Source organism: Dermacentor albipictus, chromosome 1 (assembly GCF_038994185.2).
Source record: "Dermacentor albipictus isolate Rhodes 1998 colony chromosome 1, USDA_Dalb.pri_finalv2, whole genome shotgun sequence".
NCBI lineage: Eukaryota > Metazoa > Arthropoda > Arachnida > Ixodida > Ixodidae > Dermacentor > Dermacentor albipictus.
In genome coordinates, this window is record NC_091821.1 from 341,643,355 (window position 1) to 341,663,432 (window position 20,078).

The 20,078-nt window shown below is 46.2% G+C and overlaps 1 long non-coding RNA gene across 1 annotated transcript in view; it reads left to right on the forward strand.

Moving 5' to 3' along the window:
* LOC135906837 (uncharacterized) overlaps window positions 1–20,078 on the forward strand; it is a 145,102-nt gene that overhangs the window by 40,644 nt on the left and 84,380 nt on the right. Inside the window, exon 2 of the long non-coding RNA XR_010565901.1 lies at window positions 15,946–16,010. This is a non-coding gene — a long non-coding RNA (uncharacterized lncRNA). The remainder of the gene's footprint in view (window positions 1–15,945; window positions 16,011–20,078) is intronic.

Genomic DNA, 20,078 nt, shown 5'->3' on the forward strand with positions numbered 1-20,078 from the left:
GCTTTTGTGGTGACAGGCCTCATGGCAAAAAAATGGCTGTGGCTTAGCTAAGGTTAAGCCCAGGATCCGAAGCATACTAGCCTTTATTTTAGTTGCTGAACCACTGTTTAGCCTGGTGAACTGCTGTTGCTTGACTATATTTGGTTCGGCTAGACGAAGAAACAACTCATGCGTTACTCTGCTTCGCCTTCAAGAGTGGAACGCGACAGCGTTCCCGTCGACCCGCCAAGGGGTGTAAGACAATGGGCTACGGCGCAGCGACTACGCGCCCCGCATTGGACGCGGTGAGCGTCGAGCAACGCAGCGTTCGGCGCGGCAACGAAATGTGCGCCTGAGCAAGCGACGCACGCCTGAGCCTTAGAAACAGCTCGTTTCTAAGGCAACACCGCATTCACTAGAGGCGCTTTTGTACCGCTTTGAAGCATCGTACTCGTGGCTCCGTGGTAGCGTCTCCGTCTCACACTCCGGAGACCCTGGTTCGATTCCCACCCAGCCCATCTTGCAAGAGTTGAGCCAAAGCCACCTAGAAACAAGCGCAGCTGCTTATATACCGCCGCGACGCCGCGAGCGACGGCGCCAGTTGGAGCTCCGTTGCTCCTTTGTCGTGACATCATGGTGTCACGTGGTCAGCTTTGAAGGCGACGGCGCGAGTTGGAGCCCCGTTTCTCCTCTGTCGTGACGTCACGGTGTCACGTGGTATGGCATGGGGTCAAAGGTCATTGAAGGCGACACCGCCGCGCCTAAGGAGCTGGGTTGAGCTCTAGTAATATACTTAGCATAAAAAAAGAACCATCGGAGGACTTTATTTACGCTAAGACAACAGCTATCAAAGCTTGTTTCCAACTGACACCAAACGCGACGTGTTACTTGAGCCCGGACGCAGCAGATGAGGAACTAGCTCGATCATGATGATCTTTATTTTCCTTATTTAATTCTTGCTAACCCAGATGGAGCTTGTTCTAGGGCGCTGCTTTATGATGTGGGTGCGAGCGCAGTCACGTGGTATTTTTCATATTTCGCGGAGTTATCAGTCGGAAGAAATTAGTATTCAATAGTACGTCGCCGAAAATACCACAATTAGATGTCCCTTGGCTGTGCCTACGAATGCCTCATTGACACTTTGATAATTAGGATAGTACGTCTCGAGTCAGATAATTAATTCCAGTTACCAAACTAATTCTCAGTAATGAAATAATTACTCGCAGCTACTCCACTGTACCGGAAACGATATGCATTAGGCTTTCTTCGAGTAACGTGATTGCTCTTTTTTAAATCTGTGTGATCTATAGTTAATTAGGACATCTTTTATGTATTTATGACCTCTGCGTGCAAGTGAAGATGTTTCCATCCCTACTAAATGTTCTGAATTTTTACAAGAGCCTTTTTTTGTTCACGAGCCGTTAGCATTGCTTACTGGAAAGAGAAGCAATACCGAGACACATCGTTCACGTGCATGCATTTCACACGCTGGTGATAAAAGACTGCCGAAAGGGTCACTGAAGTGTGCTTGTATTTTTCGGGGTCAGAAACGCACGCAAACAATTGGAAGTGAGGTGAACATACAGCAACATCCAGGCACAGGCTATCCATACCTTTAGAAACAATTTTTATTTGACTGCCTCCTCCTTTTTCAAAAATATGATAAACTTTGTCCCGCGTGTATAATTAAATATATTGTTTGCGTTCATTGTGTTTACAGTGGAAATTTAAAACAATGTTGAAGTGAGAAAATACAGATGAGGCAGCCGGAAGCTAGTGCCTCCAATGCGCTTGTCCTACAATTGCCAGAATTTGCAGAAATAAAGCGAAAGTATGAATTAAAAGCCGTGCACGTCCGCGCCAAAAATGATGCAGTAAGCTATTAGCCACAATCAAATGTTAAGTGAAAAAGTCGAGGCAAGTAGAAAGAAAGCACAAATAATGTGGGTGACAGAATACTGGTAATGAAATTTTTGGTGTGCATTTGTGGGCGGTGGGCGGATAGGCTTCGACATCGCCGGAAGGTGAGGAGGGGTGCGGGGGGCTCTGTCCCCCCCGGTGCCCCCCCGTAGTCGGCGCCTATGTTGATACACATATAGCTACTTGGTTTGGGAAAACGCGCGACGCTATACTCGGACAGTGGTGCTGTGCGGGAAGTTTTATAAATGTCCTAAATTGAGAGATGTATTTTTGTGCGGTTTATGCGGCGTAGGCATAACGCGAAAGAAAGAATCAACAAAGAAAAATGCAGTGTCTGGAGAAATGGTCGCCATGTATAGGTATAAACCTCGGTGGCCATAAAAATTCACCAAGTGTGATAATTTCTGGCCAGTCAGGGACATGTATGATAAAGGTACAGCCAAACTGCCACTTAACTGGGTTTTAAATGTATCAGTGGCGATTTAAAGGTAAAAGCGAGAGAAATGCGTTAGCATTGCGTCGCCCCTCTGTGAGATCCCGGTTCCATGATATAAACCACGTTCACCACATCACAAGGTGTTGTTCAGGAGCTCACTCGACACACGTGCTGACTCTTCAAGGAGCGAAGTGCAACTGACGGTGGTTCAGAGCAGAGCACCGTCATGTATGCAGACCATATATATGTTTGAAAAATTGATGCACTTCTTTAAAAATAATTGTTTATTGTTTCGGTGTTTCGACCGAAGACCGACCTTTCTCAAAACAGAAAAAAAAAAAATATTGAGTTTCTTTTTTTCCCCACATACCACAGGTAAAAAAAAAGGAAAGAGAGAGAAAATGTATGTGAGAAAAGAGAGGGAGTGAGTAAAGACAAGGATTTATGCCTCTAGCCATTGAATAGCTTGTGTAGGAAGGGCTTACTTTAACGAGTGCGTGATTTCAGGTGATGAGGGCCACCTAGACGCTGCACAAACAACTGCTTTCAGGTAAAAATGTTAACAGGCTCAGCGCACGCGGTGCCGTTTGTTGTCTGCTGAGGTGGGCAGCTTCCAGCATCGGCGCCCGCGAGCGAAAAAAAGCGTGTTCTGCTTGTTTCTTCGTTTCCACCTTAGTGAGCTCCGTTCCCGCTGGCATGAGAAAGGATTGGGAAGGAGCGGCGAAGGAAGGGGGTAAAGTCACCTACATAGGACCGCTGTTCAAAGCACGCGCACGAGCAAACTGCACGAACGGGTTCCTCCAACTGGCCTGCATTAAAAAAAAAAACCCAAGAAAAAGCATGACAGAAAGAAAGAGAAAAAAAAGATAAACAAAACAAAAATAGATGTGAAATAAAAATGCTAACAACGTTAAAAGAACTAGGAAAGCAGTAAGTCAACACAATACGATCACCGGAAGCACAATTTGTTTGTGCATGCTGGTCGGGCGCACTGTGCAGAGCGCGGACAACACGCGGAGTTCCACAGCGTGGCGTGTATGCATAAACCAAGTAAGGTACAAAAGTTGGGAGGTAAGGCAATTAGTCGTAGCAAATAAAACAAAAAAAAACGCATCCGTGCAACAGGATGTTTAGCGAAAAATAAAGTGAGGATGCGGGAAACTTTTAGATAAAGATGAATTCGCTTTCTAAGGATCTTAATCCCGAGAAGGCCCTATGGTATCAATTTATTTAATCCTGTTTTGCTAAATTTGCAGATGAAACAAGATTCGCGTCGTTCGCGTTCTCTGGTAGGCCCTCGTTGCTTAAAATTGCGCACTCGGTAAAGTAAGCCCTTCCTACTCAAATTATTCGATGACTATTAGTATAAATATTTGTCTTTACTACCTCTCTCTGTTTTACAGTGCAGGTTGTAGAAGTGCTAGGTAGGGTAAAGGACAGTGATGGAAGGTTAGTGAGGTCTAGTTTTGCTCACAATCTGAGGAGAGGAACATCAAAATTATTCAAGAAGAAACAGGCCAACTCACACGCAGTAAGGGAACAAGCGGACAAATTCAAGGTGGTGCTCGCAAACAAATATGCAGCTTTACAACAGAACGTTGAAGATAACATGAAGGTAATGAATGAAATCATAATTAGGCTGATTTCAGAAGCAGCAGTTGAAGTGCGAGATAAGGCACCTAGACAACCAGAAGGTAAGCTCTCCCAAATAACAGAAGACCTAATCAAAAAATGACAAAGTACGAAAGTGTCTGACATATGACATGAGATTGAATTCGCTGAGCTGTCAAGCTCATACATGAAGAAGAAATCAAGCGACATTAGAAATTCTAACATCAGAAAGACTGAGGAAGCAGTAGAAAGTGGCCACAACAAAAAATAATTGAGAAGAAAACTTAGGACCACGCAAGGTGTATGCCTTGAAAGATAGGCAGGGTTATGTCATCAGCAATTTTGACGATATTGTAAAAGCTGCAGAAGCATTCTGTACTGACCTGCACAGCACCCAGAGAAGCCTCGCAAACTTCATTGGAAGTAGTGGTGGACAGGTTACAGAGGCTCCTTCTATAACTAGGGATGAACTTAAAAGGGCCTTACAAGACATAAAACGAGGAAAAGCGGCAGGAGAAGATGGAATAAATGTTGATTTCATCAAAGATGGAGGAGACGCCATGCTTGAAAAGCTTACGGCTGTTTATGTCTCACCGCTTCAAGTGTACCAGAGAATTGCAAGAATGGCAACATCATACTCATCCATAAGAGGGGAGGCGTTAAAGGAATGAATAATTATAGGCCCATTAGCTTGCTCTCCCTATTGTATAAAATATTCAGCAGGATAATTTCGAATAGAATCAGGGCAACACTCGGCATCAATTGACCAAGAGAACAGGCTGGTTTCATCAAGGGATATTCTGCAATGAATCTCGTCAATTTCATGAATCAGGTAATTGAGAAATCTGGTGTACAACGAACCTTTCTCTATGGCTTTCATAATTTATGAAAAGGCTTTTGATTCAGCGGAGATAGCAGCAGTCGTGGAAGCATTACGTAATCAAGCAGTAGAGCAGGCATACATGAATATCTTGGGAAATATATACAAAGATTCCACAGCTACATTGCCTTTACACAAGAAAAGTAGAAAATTACCTATCAAGAAAGGGGCCACACAAGGAGACACGATCTCGTCAATGCCATTCACTGCATGCTTAGAAGTATTCAAGCCATAAAACTGGGGAGGCTTAGAAGCGAGGAGCAATGCAAAATATATCATGCTTGGCTTTGCAGAATTACATTGTTCTGTTTAGCAATACAGGGGATGAATTGCGACAAATGATTGAAGACTTTAATTCTGAAAGTGTAAGAGTAGTGTAGGAGACATAAGCGAAATAGACAAGGTTCAAAAGCCTGGCAAGGGAACAAGAATTCATGATCGCCAGTCAGCCTCTAGAGGCTGTACAGGAGTACGTTTATCTAGGTCAATTACTCACAGAGGACCCTGATCATGAGAAGGAAATTAACAGAATAACAAAAATGGGTTGAAGCGCAGACGGCAGACATTACCATATGCTAACTGGGAGCTTGCCACTGTCGTTGAAATGAAAAAAGGTTGAATCATTGCATTTTAGCGGTGTTGACATATGGGGCAGGAACTTGGAGGTTAACAAAGAAGCTTGAGAACAAGTTAACGACCACTCAAAGAGCGATGGTACGAAAACTGTTAGGCGTAACATTAAGAGACAGGTGGAGAGCGGTGTGGATCAGAGAACAAACGGGGATATCCCATATTCTAATTGACATTAAGAGAAAAAAATGGAACTTGGCAGGCCATGTAATGCCTAGGGAAGATAACAGGTGGAGGTGGACCGTTAGAGTTAAAGAACGAGTGCCAAAGGAAGGGAAGCGCAGTCAAGGACGGCAGAAAACTGTGGGTGATGAAATTATCAAATTTGCAGGCGTAAGTTGCAATCAGCTATCGAGAGGGGTTTATATATATATTAGCCATATCATAAGACGCCAATAAACACTGACACCAAGGACAACATAGGGGAAATTACTTGTGCTTAATAAATGGAATAATGAAACGATAAATTAGTGGAAATTAAAGTGGATGAAAAAACAACTTGCCGCAGGTGGGAACTGAACCCACAACCTTCGCATTTCGCGTGCGATGCTCTACCAATTGAGCTACCGCGGCGCTGTTTCCCCATCCACTTTCTGGGGTATTTACGTGTCCTAGTAGAACCTTGGGAGTGTTATCCAGCTAATAAAGCTAAAACAAAAAAAGGCCCCTCGGTTAACCCTTCTTCTTCTCGTTTATATATACATATATATAGTAGGCAAAGAGGGATTCTTCAGGCTACCTTTCAAACGTAAAGAACTTGAGTGGTGCTACAAGGTAAACAGAACAAGTATTTAATTTCGACAGTTTCGATCGGTAGACCGATCTTCATCAGGGTTTACAAAAAAATGCAAGTTCGGCCCTGGTAGGGAAGACACCAGACCGGGTACCCGGTCGTTCTTACATACATCAAACCGAGAGGAACAGTTGTGACCGTGATTGATTTTCGGCGCCTTGGCAGATTTACAGCGGCCTTTGGCAGCTATGCAGGGCAAGAGGATATATATATGTGTATGTATATATAGTGCCGCCAAGCTGTCTCGAAATACCGGGCAGAGAAAGCTTTCCGTAATTCCACTTCTTTTTTTTTAATTTCATTCCACCGAATTCAGCACAAAGATATAGTTTCTGAAACATACAGAAGTCACCATTCCCGTAGTCAAGGTACTTCAGCGGGAATGGGAGGAGGACAGGCTTTGCCTCGGCAGGGGATGCACACGCGTTCCCAGGTCGGCGGCGGGTGTGCCCTCCGGTGGAATCGTGGGCACGTGCAGACCTCCTGTTGCACACAGGAGATGCTAGGTCGCGCATTGTGACCGAACAGTGCAGCCAAGCTGTCTCTAAATACCGTAGCTTCCCATGGTTCCACTTTATTTTTTAAATTTCATTCCACCGAATTCAGCACAAAGATATAGTTTCTGAAACATACAGAAGTCACCATTCCCGTAGTCAAGGTACTTCAGCGGGAATGGGAGGAGGACAGGCTTTGCCTCGGCAGGGGATGCACACGCGTTCCCAGGTCGGCGGTGGGTGTGCCCTCCGGTGGAATCGTGGGCACGTGCAGACCTCCTGTTGCACACAGGAGATGCTAGGTCGCGCATTGTGACCGAACAGTGCAGCCAAGCTGTCTCTAAATACCGTAGCTTCCCATGGTTCCACTTTATTTTTTAAATTTCATTCCACCGAATTCAGCACAAAGATATAGTTTCTGAAACATACAGAAGTCACCATTCCCGTAGTCAAGGTACTTCAGCGGGAATGGGAGGAGGACAGGCTTTGCCTCGGCAGGGGATGCACACGCGTTCCCAGGTCGGCGGTGGGTGTGCCCTCCGGTGGAATCGTGGGCACGTGCAGACCTCCTGTTGCACACAGGAGATGCTAGGTCGCGCATTGTGACCGAACAGTGCAGCCAAGCTGTCTCTAAATACCGTAGCTTCCCATGGTTCCACTTTATTTTTTAAATTTCATTCCACCGAATTCAGCACAAAGATATAGTTTCTGAAACATACAGAAGTCACCATTCCCGTAGTCAAGGTACTTCAGCGGGAATGGGAGGAGGACAGGCTTTGCTTCGGCAGGGGATGCACACGCGTTCCCAGGTCGGCGGTGGGTGTGCCCTCCGGTGGAATCGTGGGCACGTGCAGACCTCCTGTTGCACGCAGGAGATGCTAGGTCGCGCATTGTGACCGAACAGTGCAGCCAAACTGTCTCGAAGTACCGGGAAGAGAAAGCTTCCCGTGGTTCCACTTTATTTTTTAAATTTCATTCTACCGAATTCAGCACAAAGATATAGTTTCTGAAACATACAGAAGTCACCATTCCCGTGATCAAGGTGCCTCAGCGGTAAAGAAAGACTAGATAGATGGATGGCTGCCGGCGGTAAATTTATGGGGCAGCGCTACAGTGTCGGACTGCTGTGCTTGAAGAAACTGTGCGACGCGGGTTCGATTTTAATGATTTTCTTTAAATTGAAGAGCAGAATCCATCTGCGTATTTGCATATACATATCTACATATACAGGATAACTATCTTGATGCCACATACGCAAGTAGGAACGTTTGATGATGACCGCTGAAGCAAAGAAAATACACGACACTAGGTAATTACACTCAGACCCGTATTATAATATGTGTGCGTATTGACTGATGAGCACAGTACATATTAGGTGTTCGTGAAATGAAAGTTGGTTCAAACTAAGATCGGTGCTTTATGAAACTAAGATCGGTGCATTGCTTTGTTTCGCCAACTCTTTATTTTAGTTTACGTGCACTTCTCCGAAATATACCCACTGAATGAAGAAATGCATAGGCGCAAGCGAAAAAAAAAAGAAGGATCCAAGTGCTTTCTTTTTCTACTTCGTGCACGTTTTCTCTACTCAACTGCTGTCACGACAACTTCACGTTTTTATATCACGCACAAAGTCCGCAGTGTTCAGGTATCAGGACACCGCACATGTCGAACTTGGCATATAGGCCAGGCAGATAAAAATACCAAAAAACAATACCGCTAATCAATTCTCACCCGAATCGCGCCACAGATATCACGCATGTCGTAATCTCTCGCACAAAGAGTACGAAACAAAAATAAAATAAATGAATTGCGGAGGTTCGTCAGCGTGTACGCACGTCGACGTCGACATGTGCACCCTTCACGGAGGAGCACTGCTCTCTGCGACCAGTTCAAACAATGAGTTGCCGTCAGTCTAATTAGCAAATTGCGGCCAGCGAGCCGCAGAGACAGCCGTAAAAAAAGGAAATTGGGGAGCTCTTCCCACGTCCTTACCGAAACCCCCGCCGAGCGCGCACGCAGCCGTATAACTGGCTGGTCACCGCGCGTAGTCCGGCGCTTAATCTCTGCGAGGGTCCCGCCAGGTAATTTCTCCCTACCTATCCGCCCTCGCACGCGAACCTTTATTCCCGACTTCTCGTAACCTCGTTTTCCTCTCCCCGTTGTAGGCTGCATACGCACGCCGGCGCGTACACTAAAGCACAGGTGTACGTGCTTCCATGAGCCCTCCCTGGCAGGTTTATCTGCAATCAAGGCGGCGTAGTCGGCTCCCGCGTGACCCTTTATCCCTCGCCCGGCAGCGGCTCTGATGTTATTAGCGTCCGGGTTTAGAGCTGCACGCGCGCGTGTTGCGGCCTCGCGCCCACCTCTCTGCATGCACGCGTGCGCGTGCATAGTCTACAGAAGGCGTGACTCTCTGCCAGTTCGGGTCCGAAAACGCACTATAGGGCGAACTTTTGGATGCGCTAGATCTTCCCTCAAGAGTGGGCTTTCATGTTTTTTTCTATCATTAATGTTGCGAGGGAAGGATTAACACAGTAGTCGCATTTTACGGCAATAGCTGTTTGCGGCGTAATTTCTCAAATTTGTAACGTGCACATGGTGTCTGCAACATAACTGTTATCATCATGTTTCTTTGGCGCGATTCCCAGACAATGTCTATTAGACCGACCTGAATCCACATGTTTGTATATCGTTAGCCTTGGCGCGTGTTCGCGCTTAGATTAGTTTTATTGCTCTTATTCTTATATACTATATGTAGCCTTACACGAACGCACGCACGCATGCACGCACGCAACTGTACACGTGCGCTTCGGCAATTCCCTCCCATTAAAGTACGGCCGACGCGGCGGGAATCGCACCCGCTACCTCGTGCTCCGCAGCAGAACGCTACAGGAATTGAGAAATAGTCGCCTCCTATCATTCACCCATTATCGATCAACACCCACATAAACTTCCGCTTCCTTATAACCTTGTAACCTAATGATCTAGTGATGTTGCCTATGTACCAACCATGCAATTACGACTTTCACCTACCGACCTATCCTGATCACTTCTCAACGAAATTGTTATCTGCTGATTCTGTGAACAAATGCTTCGTTTCCATCACAGTCGCTGTCACCGACCACGGCCAGTACTAGTCCACTATAGTGGGCCAAAATACTTGCTAGGACACATATCACACACAATGCTATCAGTATCTGCCCACTCGCGCCTTTTACAGCCCTTCATTTCTTGGTGATCGGCCAACCGGAAGTGTTTGCATGGCTACCGTACTCGAACAGCAGTGAGGAGTCTGCGTGAGAATAGCTCTTTAAAAACCGCTATGCGACATGCGGCTGGCTGCGCCACTCACTGACGGTATATAGCGAAAGTGCGAGCAAATCGGCTCCTCTTCGTATACCGCGCTCTTTCGGGTTCGCGCTCGAGCGACAGAGCGCGCCTGACGCCACCAGGTGCCCAGGCGGGGGCGCCCCATGTGCGAGCGCTGATATCTCGGCGTGCATAACGGCTGCATGCCTTCTCGTGCTGTTGCGGGGCTCCATTAGGGCTAATTGAACTGGTGCGCGACGCTGTCCCAACCAACAAGGGTTTATCACCTGTACGGCCGAGTATACTGCGCCAGTTATCGTTTCTACGCTTCATGCACGCACAGTCGGGGTGCATGCGTTACGTTTATTGAATCTGAGCCGCCCTGGCTGCTGTAGAACCGCTTTCGGGACCATTATACGGCCTATAGGACCACAGGTTTCTTTTAGTTGCGCTGTTAGCGGAATTCGGTGACAGTGAGTGCGGCTGATGTTCTCTCTGGAGAGCTGGAGTTTACGAGTGAAGTGATCAAGCCATCGAGGCGCAGTGTGGTTCTCGTGCCGAGAAAGAAGCTAATGGCTGTGCGAAGTTGAGAGAGGCCCAAGTGAGAATTATGACGCTGTTTACGAAACTTTGCCATGTTTTCATTTTTATATGCTGGCCTATGCTTGTGCATAAAAATGAATGACGAGTCAGTAGATAGATGACAATAGTCATCCTCCATATTGCTCGTAATCATGAACCAACCAGCCCAAATGCGTACTCTTCGACAATAGTCTGTTGAGGTCAAGTTAGGTGCAATAGTGATGCGCCATGCAAACCAAGATAAAGAGTCGGCAGAAAAGAATAGCATTAAAATTCTGCAAAGCACGGACGAGAGCATGTAAAGGAAAATTTGAGAATTAAAAAAATAAGTCTGCCAGGTCTCTGAGAGCAGCTGGAAAGCATGGAGCTCTTACCGGTACTGACTTATGAAGGAATCATCATGAAAATTATAAAGAATACATTACTTCGAAGTTTTCTCTTTCCTCTTATCTGCATTGCCGTATACATGCACAGCCCTGTGAGACAACATCGCCATGTATTAATAAAATTTGTGTTCAGGGATTCAGCCGCTTTCAAAATTTAGAGGCTGTAACAGAAGCCTATTGGACGCCAAACTTCCGTTGCTTTTTGCTCTTATTCGATTGCGAATGGCAGAGTGAGAGCCGGGAATCAATTTCGTAAAGATATATGTAATCAAAGTTGTTCACTGGAAGGATCAATATAACACGATTTGTACCAAGAATGAGAGGCTCAAAAGAGAGCAAATTAGGAAATACGCCTCCACATTAGAAATCTGGCTGTGGTATCTGTACTCTATGGGCTGTGGAGTGTGCAGCTTACGGGTATTGTATTTTGCTGTTTTAAGGATTTGTGGCGCGACACTGTGGACCTCAGGCTTCGATAGAGGCTTAATTGGCTACAGGTTTGACTATACAGGCTTGATTGTGGGTTTGACTCTCGTAATAACAAACAGTCTTAAAAGCCAAATGATCGTGAATTCGGCTCCTGATAGCGAATGCAGTAACGTCTAATGCGCAAGATGGTTATCCGTCGAGCTAGTTTTCTCATACTTTTTTAGGCTTTGTAAAAGTAAAGATCTTGATAGCTCGTTTTAGAGAACTCCGCTTTTTTGGTGCTGCGACATTTTAGAGCGCTCGCAACAATGATTCGCTTCCATGACAGTTAATTGACGGCTCGTGGTCCATTTGGTGATGTGGGCGAGGAGAAAGGAGATTGGGCTAAGTATGGTCTACTATGTGGGAGCTTCACGAGTGAAACTCTAAAGCGAGTTAAACATATCTACTGAGTGACGCTCTATGGCCCGACCCATTGGTAGATTCTTATACACATGAGCGTGCTAGTTATATACGTCATGCTTGGCTATGCTAGTGAGGACAAATATATATGCTGTTTTGAAATATCCGCCACTACTGAACTCCGCTCCTCAACGACTGCAAACAGACAGCATTCGGCAGCATTGTCACGCCTTGACTAAAGGGGTTCTCGGCTTTTCGGCAGCGTTTTGCGACGGTTGCTGAGGAAGATGTTCCGTTGGCGGGTGATTTCAGGGTCTCCTTAAAGGAATGGGAGCACATAGCTGCCTCTCAAGAAACTTGTCATCGCAAAATTTCGCCGAGGAACAATATTGAAACTCAGTGACTCCCACCGGGATGTGGCGTTACAATTTATTTCAAGGTGCAGAGAGGTAACGTGAAGTCGGTGGTGAATACAGATGCTCTGTCCTGTAACTCGCGCTACGTAGTTGGAATCTGTCTGCCTTTCTAGGCTGTCAGCACACTATTCCTGCGAATGGTTTGTTCGATCCAGTTGAGTTTGAGCATCAACGTCTCATATTTAGGAAGTTTCTTCTTCCAAACTTCAAGTTACGTGTAGTCAGTGAACACGGGGCGCATCGATTAGATAGCCAACCTATCGCGTCCTGCGGAGAGCTTCGATATTGAATACTCGAAGCATTTCGCAAGTGACAAGGTACAATGGCGGCGCGCTGTCCGTTCGCGTCTGTTCCAACGGGAGCGTCTGCAGTGTGACGCGGCCACTGGCTCACTCGCTCGCTCCGTAGCGAGGCACGTCGCCTGTCGTCTGCAACTGTACGAGCGATGGCGGCGGCGCGCCGTCTGTCGTCCGCCGCACACGTCGCTGCCAAATCACTCGTGCATGACGCCGCTGAACCTACGTGCGCTTGTCCAATCAGCAGAGAGATCCATCACGGCTGCCTCGGTGCCTCCCACTTCTAATTGATTTGATTGCCTTTTCTTGCTTTGCCCCTTGTACAGACCCGCACAGACTTGTCTTCTTTGTGTCCTGTTTCTGTTCGGTCGTTCTCGGTTTCGGACACATTTCTGAAAGGCAGAAGGGACGAACCGTGGTTCTCGCGGTGGCCGTTAATTATACGCTCGTAGAGACCTGTGTGCCCACGTTTGTGACACACGCGTCTATGGTGTGCCGTGATTTAGAGCCCCCTTTCGCGCGACATCGCTCGACGCTGCAGTTGAGTCGGCTGAGTAAGTGCGTCCCGTATGTAGTACAAGGGGTGAAAAATTACCCGCTAAACGTCGCTCATTTCTGGCTTGTACGCCCACACGTTCCAGGATTGCTCCGGATATGACGATTGCCTTTGGGCGGCGTAGAGAAACGAGCTGTCATCGTTGAGCAGCTTGTTAATTCACTTTATTGCTGGCGCGCTACGGTTTTTAAAGAGTGTACAGGGTGTATGCAAGCGAAACTGTCAAAGAACGGACGTGCTCTCATCTGCTGAAATATATAGCGGTCTCAAGAGTTCTCCTACTTTTCTTTGCTCTCGACATTTCGAACAGAGAGGTTGGAGGGGGGGGAGATATTATTGTAATCAGAAGCACGTGGAATCGGGGTAATCTGGTAATGTCTGCGTACAAAAAGTGTTCAGGTGAAATTGACCAATATGTTTCACGACTTTTGAAGCAAGAACGCGTTTCCTGTCCTCTGTACCTCCAGCAAAAGAAAAAAAAAAGAAGGCGTGGTGGTTCCACGCTATTGCGCAGTCGCTGCATTACTAGGTGCATAGGTTTCACATTGACTTCTTGTTTTTTTTTTTGCGAAGTCGACGTAACAGTAACATTGTATAGAATTCGACTAAATTTAACCTATTTTAAAACATAAGTGCCAGTCACACATGCGCCTCCATGTGATAAATATTTTTTTTATTCAGAACACCATGATGTACAGCGCAATGGCTATCAACCTGGAACATGATAATAATAGTTTACGTAGGTATGAAGTGCAAGGCCTTTAGGTACGCGTAATTTTAACTTAAGCAAGAAAAGGTACAAAGCGGCCATCGCGTTCGCGTGATTAACGAAATATTATAGTACGCGCTGATTATCATTCCTTAACGTGGTACTGTATGCCAAACTGCCTCACATACAGACATGCATATACTCCTTCCCACCGGTCTTCTATGCTGCGTATTCTATGCATACTCGATGTACTGAACACGCAAATAAAAGAAACTCATGCAATAATACAGCCAAGTCTACTCTTCCAACTTGTTACAGCCTGGGATCACAGAGTGCTGGTACACGGACCAGAACTTCACCATGGCAACAAAGTTCTGAGCCTTACACAACACGAAGATAAAGAATCAAGCATCTCTAGCTACTTCGTCGCAATTTGCTCTCGTTACGACGAGATTAATTTCCAGCATAGTCCTTACGCGTCTATCTGTCATGGTGCTTCCTTCCTATTTTCTTTTTTCTAGATTTTTTCCGAGACACAGCGACAATCCTTTCACTATCGTTACAGCGCGCATGGGACTGCCCGTGCCAAAAAGCACGGATTCAGACGGCGCTAATGATATCTCTCTCTATCCAAATCAGGATCAGCGGATTAAGCATGCCCAGTAACAAGAGCGCGATCCGACGAGATTACGCACGCTGCTTTTTGCTTAAGCCCCGAGCTAATATGCCCGTAGCCATATGGCGGAGCCAAGCGCCGCGCAGGCTACAGCAGGAAGAGAAAGTACACCGTAGAATCGTTACCCGAGCGGCAGAGTCCCCTTACGTCCGAAAGGATTGAGCTGCAAGTTGCGAAGACGTAGTTGATTAGAACGCGCGCTTCCGTAATGAACAGGCTTGAGCAGCTATAATGAGCGATTCCTTTTCGTTATCTCCGCGCTAGAGCTTATCGCGGGTGCGCGAGAAAAAGAAAGATTTTCAAAGTGAGCGCAAATAATCACGTTACAGGGATCATTTGCCTTGTTAGTAACGGACGAAAGTGACGACAGAGGGAACACGATGGAGTACAGTTTCAAGAAAGTTTTGATTTGGGACGGTTCTTCGATTCTACGTGTTCACGTTTGTCAGGTAATCGTAATCATTGTTGGGTCGGTCTCCAGTGCGCGAGGACGAAGTCATTGAATATAGCGCCGCATGTATTGCATCAATCAGAGCATTGAAGGCCCTCTCAACTTCAAAAGAACACCGATGTCTTAGTCAACGGCCAGGTGCGCATGACTCGAACGAAAAAGACGGCGCTGTACGAATATTCACTCTTCCCGTCCATGTTTTCACCACGCCATCGAGCTGGCCGTGCATTGTATTCTGGTTGTTGTTGTTGTTGTTGTTGTTGTTTCAGAACATGACTCGTACTCACTAGTCAGCTCCACAGTTTCTCTTTTTTTTCTTCTTTGGTCTTAGTCAATTCAATTTATTACAGTTTGTCTTCCATAAAAGCTTCTGGAAGAAATTATGGAAAAGAATCAGAAGTAATCGCTTGACGAAACTCGCAATGTTTCCCCAAGGTAGTGAGTGACGACACGGGAAATAATACAATGCCAATGAATGCAATGACAATTGGGGAACACGGAACAGATAAAAAATGCACCATAAGAAAAGCACTGACAAAAAAAGCACTGAAAAAGTGGGAATAGCCAGCAATGTTATATTTTCACGCACACATACGTGACACTGCACCTCAATTTATGCAATATCGACGGACTTTTGTAGCATCCTAATAATGCAAAAATAAACATTCCACGAATCCCTATTAGAGTCCAAAATAAAAAAAAGTACTTACTGCACGTTTAAGAAATAACCTCTCAACTTCTTTAAATTCATATTTAAATTTTTGTACTTGTTCGAAATAGTTAGTAGGTGGTGTTGCGCAACGAGTGCAATTTATATTTATTGCGAAATCCCCTTTAACTCCTTTCCTTACGAGCTCTCCCTCGACGCCGCAGTTGAGGTTTCATTCATCCAGTGAAACAATCAACGGTGTCTTTTTTCTTTTTTACACTCTGCCCTATGGCCAATGCAACACTGCTGACGGGTCACACAAAACACGTCAATGGCTCCAGCGAAGCGGACTCAACACCGCGACCGTAGACCCACCTGGACAACGACAACAATGACTTCGACTAAGGTAAGTCGTTCAGATATGAAGTTTTTCTTTTGGCTCCTTGGCACCGCACAACCGACCAATTGGGGAGGCGTTTCTTCTTATCGTCTTGATGTAGGCGAAGCGAGTGGCGCAACTTTCGGACAGCACTACGCACACATATCACTACGTGAATACTAACGAGTGCCACGGGGTGCTCGAGGACCTCTCGAATAAGTTTTGTTTCATAATAAACCGACGGCTTCTTAGGCAATCTACCATACAAGCACCTTGGTTTGAGGAGCAAGCAAGCAAGCAATCTTGGAAAAGTAAATAAATAAATAAATAAATAAATAAATAAATAAATAAATTCTAAAGGTGTTTATTAGGCAGAGCTAGGAGCAGCGAAACGTCGACGGGCAGGGCAGTCACAGCTTCCCAGCTCGAGAGCCGTTGCTGAGCAGAAGCGCTCGACCCACTACCGTTTAGAGCCAGTAGCGCTGAACCCACTAGCGTCTCTCTTCGCTACAAAATAAATAAGCATGAGCCATTCCACTCTGTGAAGGTGGTTGACCAGAAAAGCTGTTTAGCACACGACACGGAGGTGGCACATAACTTTGAACTTAGGTACGAACTCATTTATTGTCTTGATCGGTGGTCATTATTTCACTCGCAACTGCAATCACATTCGTTGATAATGTCAAATCGATGCGCGCACGCCATTGGGTGGTCGATGGAGCCGGATCGGTGGGATATCACAAAGGATATGTCTGCAACACGAAACACGTAAACCGCTCCCTTTTCGGTACCGACATATCCACATTAAAATCACCGACAACGACAACAGGAATACTGTCATCGCAGCTAATTCAAGCAAAGGAAGTAGCCATGAAGTTTACGGGACTATGAGTCATTGCAATTTTTTCTTGCTTACGGGGGTATGAGCCATTGCTCACGGGGTTATGAGCCATTGATGATGACAGTATTCTACATGCCGTTCTGTATGTTGTATGCGTGATTAGAAAGAATTTAAGCACTGTTCGCCTCACTTTGCTAAGTGCTTGTAGCCTCTGTATTACGGGGCTATGAGTCGTTGCATTCCTTCCTTGCTTACGGTGGTATGAGCAATTGATGATGATAGTCTTTGTTCACGGAGAACAAGAACGCACGGAACCTTAGCCATATACAGCTTAGCTCTAAGAAAGAAAGACAGAAAGAAAGAAAGAAAGAAAGAAAGAAAGAAAGAAAGAAAGAAAGAAAGAAAGAAAGAAAGAAAGAAAGAAAGAAAGAAGGAAGGTGAAGTGCCTCTATGCTCCAGGTATATACACCATCAGCAAAAATTCAAATACGAACAGAAAAAAAGTAATCAGAACGTCTATTACGCTTGACATTATACACGAAAATGGGACAGGTATACAATAACCGCCATGGTTGCTCAGTGGCTATGGTGTTGAGCTGCTGAGCACGAGGTGGCGGGATCGAATCCCGGCCATGGCGGCCGCATTTCGATGGAGGCGAAATGCGAAAACACACGTGTGCTTAGATTTAGGTGCACGTTAAAGATCCCCAGGATAGCTCGAGGGCACACTTATTACCGAGCATCCCACGTAGGCGACCTCGAGGAGACCGAACCTGTACCCCAAGACTATTCGGCGATACTAAATTACTACAAGGGCTGCAGAAAGCGGTATCCACCACCGCACAGCTCCCTTAGCAGAGAGGACTCTGTCGCGTGGAGGCAGCTACAAACGGGCTCTTACCCGAACCTACACGTACTCAGCAAAATTTATCCGACACAATACAATGACAAATGCCCCTGGTGCCACGAAACACCCACGCTGTATCACATAACGTGGGCATGCCAGAAGATAGACGTGGCACCCGTTATACCAAACCCGAGTGCGGAACAATGGGAGGGAGTGCTCTCCAGCGATCGCCAGGTCGACCAAGAAGGTCTGATTCGGCGAGCACAACTGGCAGCAGCATCCAGCGGAGCCCTGGACTAAGGGCAACCGACCGTTGTGTTAGAAGATGGACGATTCCATCTGAAGACCGCAGAAGACCAGCGAATCTAGAGCTGATAAAGTTTTTCACTCACTCACACTCCCCAGGTGGTCGAAATTGCCGGAGTCATTCATTACGGCGTGCCTCCTAATCAGAAAGTGGTTTTGGCACGTATTAAAACCCCATAAATTTTTAACTTTTTTTTTGTGTGATAGGTAATCTCTTAGTGGACGGCCCGTAAGCGTTGTGCACGCCCAAGTGTGCGCTTCGCGTGACAAGTAAACATTCGGCCGATATCTGCCTCGTTGGGGACAATTGATATTAAAGGGCAAAGAAAACTCCAGCCAAAATTTATTTCAATATTAAACAACCGACGTTCCGGAGCCCGACCGGCCCCTTCTTCAGGGCGAGGTGGCCGTGAGGCTTAGCAGTGCCTACGCGCTTTTATTTTTAAGGCTTTGACATGCGCGCAGGTACTTTTTCTCAGTCCTTGAGAGTAAACGGCGGGAAGTGTTCCTGACGAACGATTGATGCTACCCGACGCCTTCTGGAAGTGCCGGGGATTCCAAAAGAAGCCACCGCCGGTGGCTGCTTTCTATCGCCAAGACGACGGCGTAGTCTGGGATAACCTGGAGGTAGTCTTCTGCCGTCGCACAGCGTTCTTTGTTCAGGTGTCGAAGGCCATTCTTGTGTGGGTGAAGTTTTTTCCGGGAAGTTTTTAGTCTCTAAGAAACGGAGAGAACCAGAATTTTCGAAGTTTTCTTTGCTCTTTACTTTGTTTTGCATATCAAGCAATTGGCCACCGTTACACGCACAGGTGAACGTGGAAACGCATGTCAGTTGCTTTCGACTTACTGGCGTTTCAATTCACGCCGATAGCATAGTGCCGCAGGGACTTCATCTGTTGCCGGAAGACTTCGGTTTTCCTCGGGTCCATTTACCTGGCGTTAGCGATAGGCCCGGTGCAGTCTTCAGTAGTATTGGCTCTCGAGTGTGTTGCTGATAGCCGTCTCTATGTCTCGCATGGTCCGGAGTTCGCTACCGGCCCTCTTTGCTGTCCGAGTGGCCTAGCGCTCGCAACTGGTGCTGCGTATCGGTCTCGTACTTTCTACCGGTCTGGTGTTCCCGGGCGGTCAAGACTGGTTTCTTGGATTCCGAGACCGCTATGGTCCCCGAAACCGCTTCCGGCTTGGAGTTGGCATTCCTGCTCTGGTGCTCTTGTCCTAATGGCTACGCAGCCCACCACGCAACGGCGTTCCGTAGTTTCCGTCAGTAGCATCCTCAAGGAACCGCCAGCCAAACAGCAACACAAAGAGTGTGGTGTTCCAAATCTTCGTGCGTTTCGATGAGTCAGACCGAAACTGGAAGGGACACGGAAAGCCTGCTAGTTGCCTTTATGTCAAGTGCTTGTGCGATGGACATTCTGAATGGCATGTGGCTGGAATTGTCCTGAACCCTACGTTACCATCCGAATAATACAGGTCAGGTAATGCTTCCAACACACTTATCGTGAAAAAAAGATAACTTACCATAAAACGCAGCTACTCCATGAATGCTTTCATTCCATACAGGGACTCTGCAAACAAAGGAGGAGCATTTTCTTTCTTCTTGCTGCCTGATGAGATTATCACTCATTTCCATAAGTCACACTGTCCGAAAAAGTGGTGCTTAGGTTGGCCTCAATCAAAGAAAGGCCCCCGATTTAGCAAGTATTTAATCGATAACGTAACGTCGTCCTGCATTTGCTCCTTAGTGGCAGATCTTAGGCGCCCAGTAATTGCTTTCCTGGTAAAAACTTCACTACCTTTTAGGACGCAGCTGTTGCTTAAGACACTGTTTAAAACTGAATGCATACATTTTTTTTAAGTTGCTGCTTTGAACGTATAACTTCGAAGTAGTTAATCACCTCTATTAAAAAACCGTTGTCTATATCGAAGTTATTTTTCTTATATAACATTACAAGAAGATGTATTGCAATCTACTGTGCAAACAATAATTTCATCTCATTTCATATAATTTATTTTCCATTAAAGGTTCCAATGCACTAAGTTTGAATGAAGATGAAAGGGCGTGGAGGGCGCCGACAAATGCTGGAAAGCAGGACTGAAC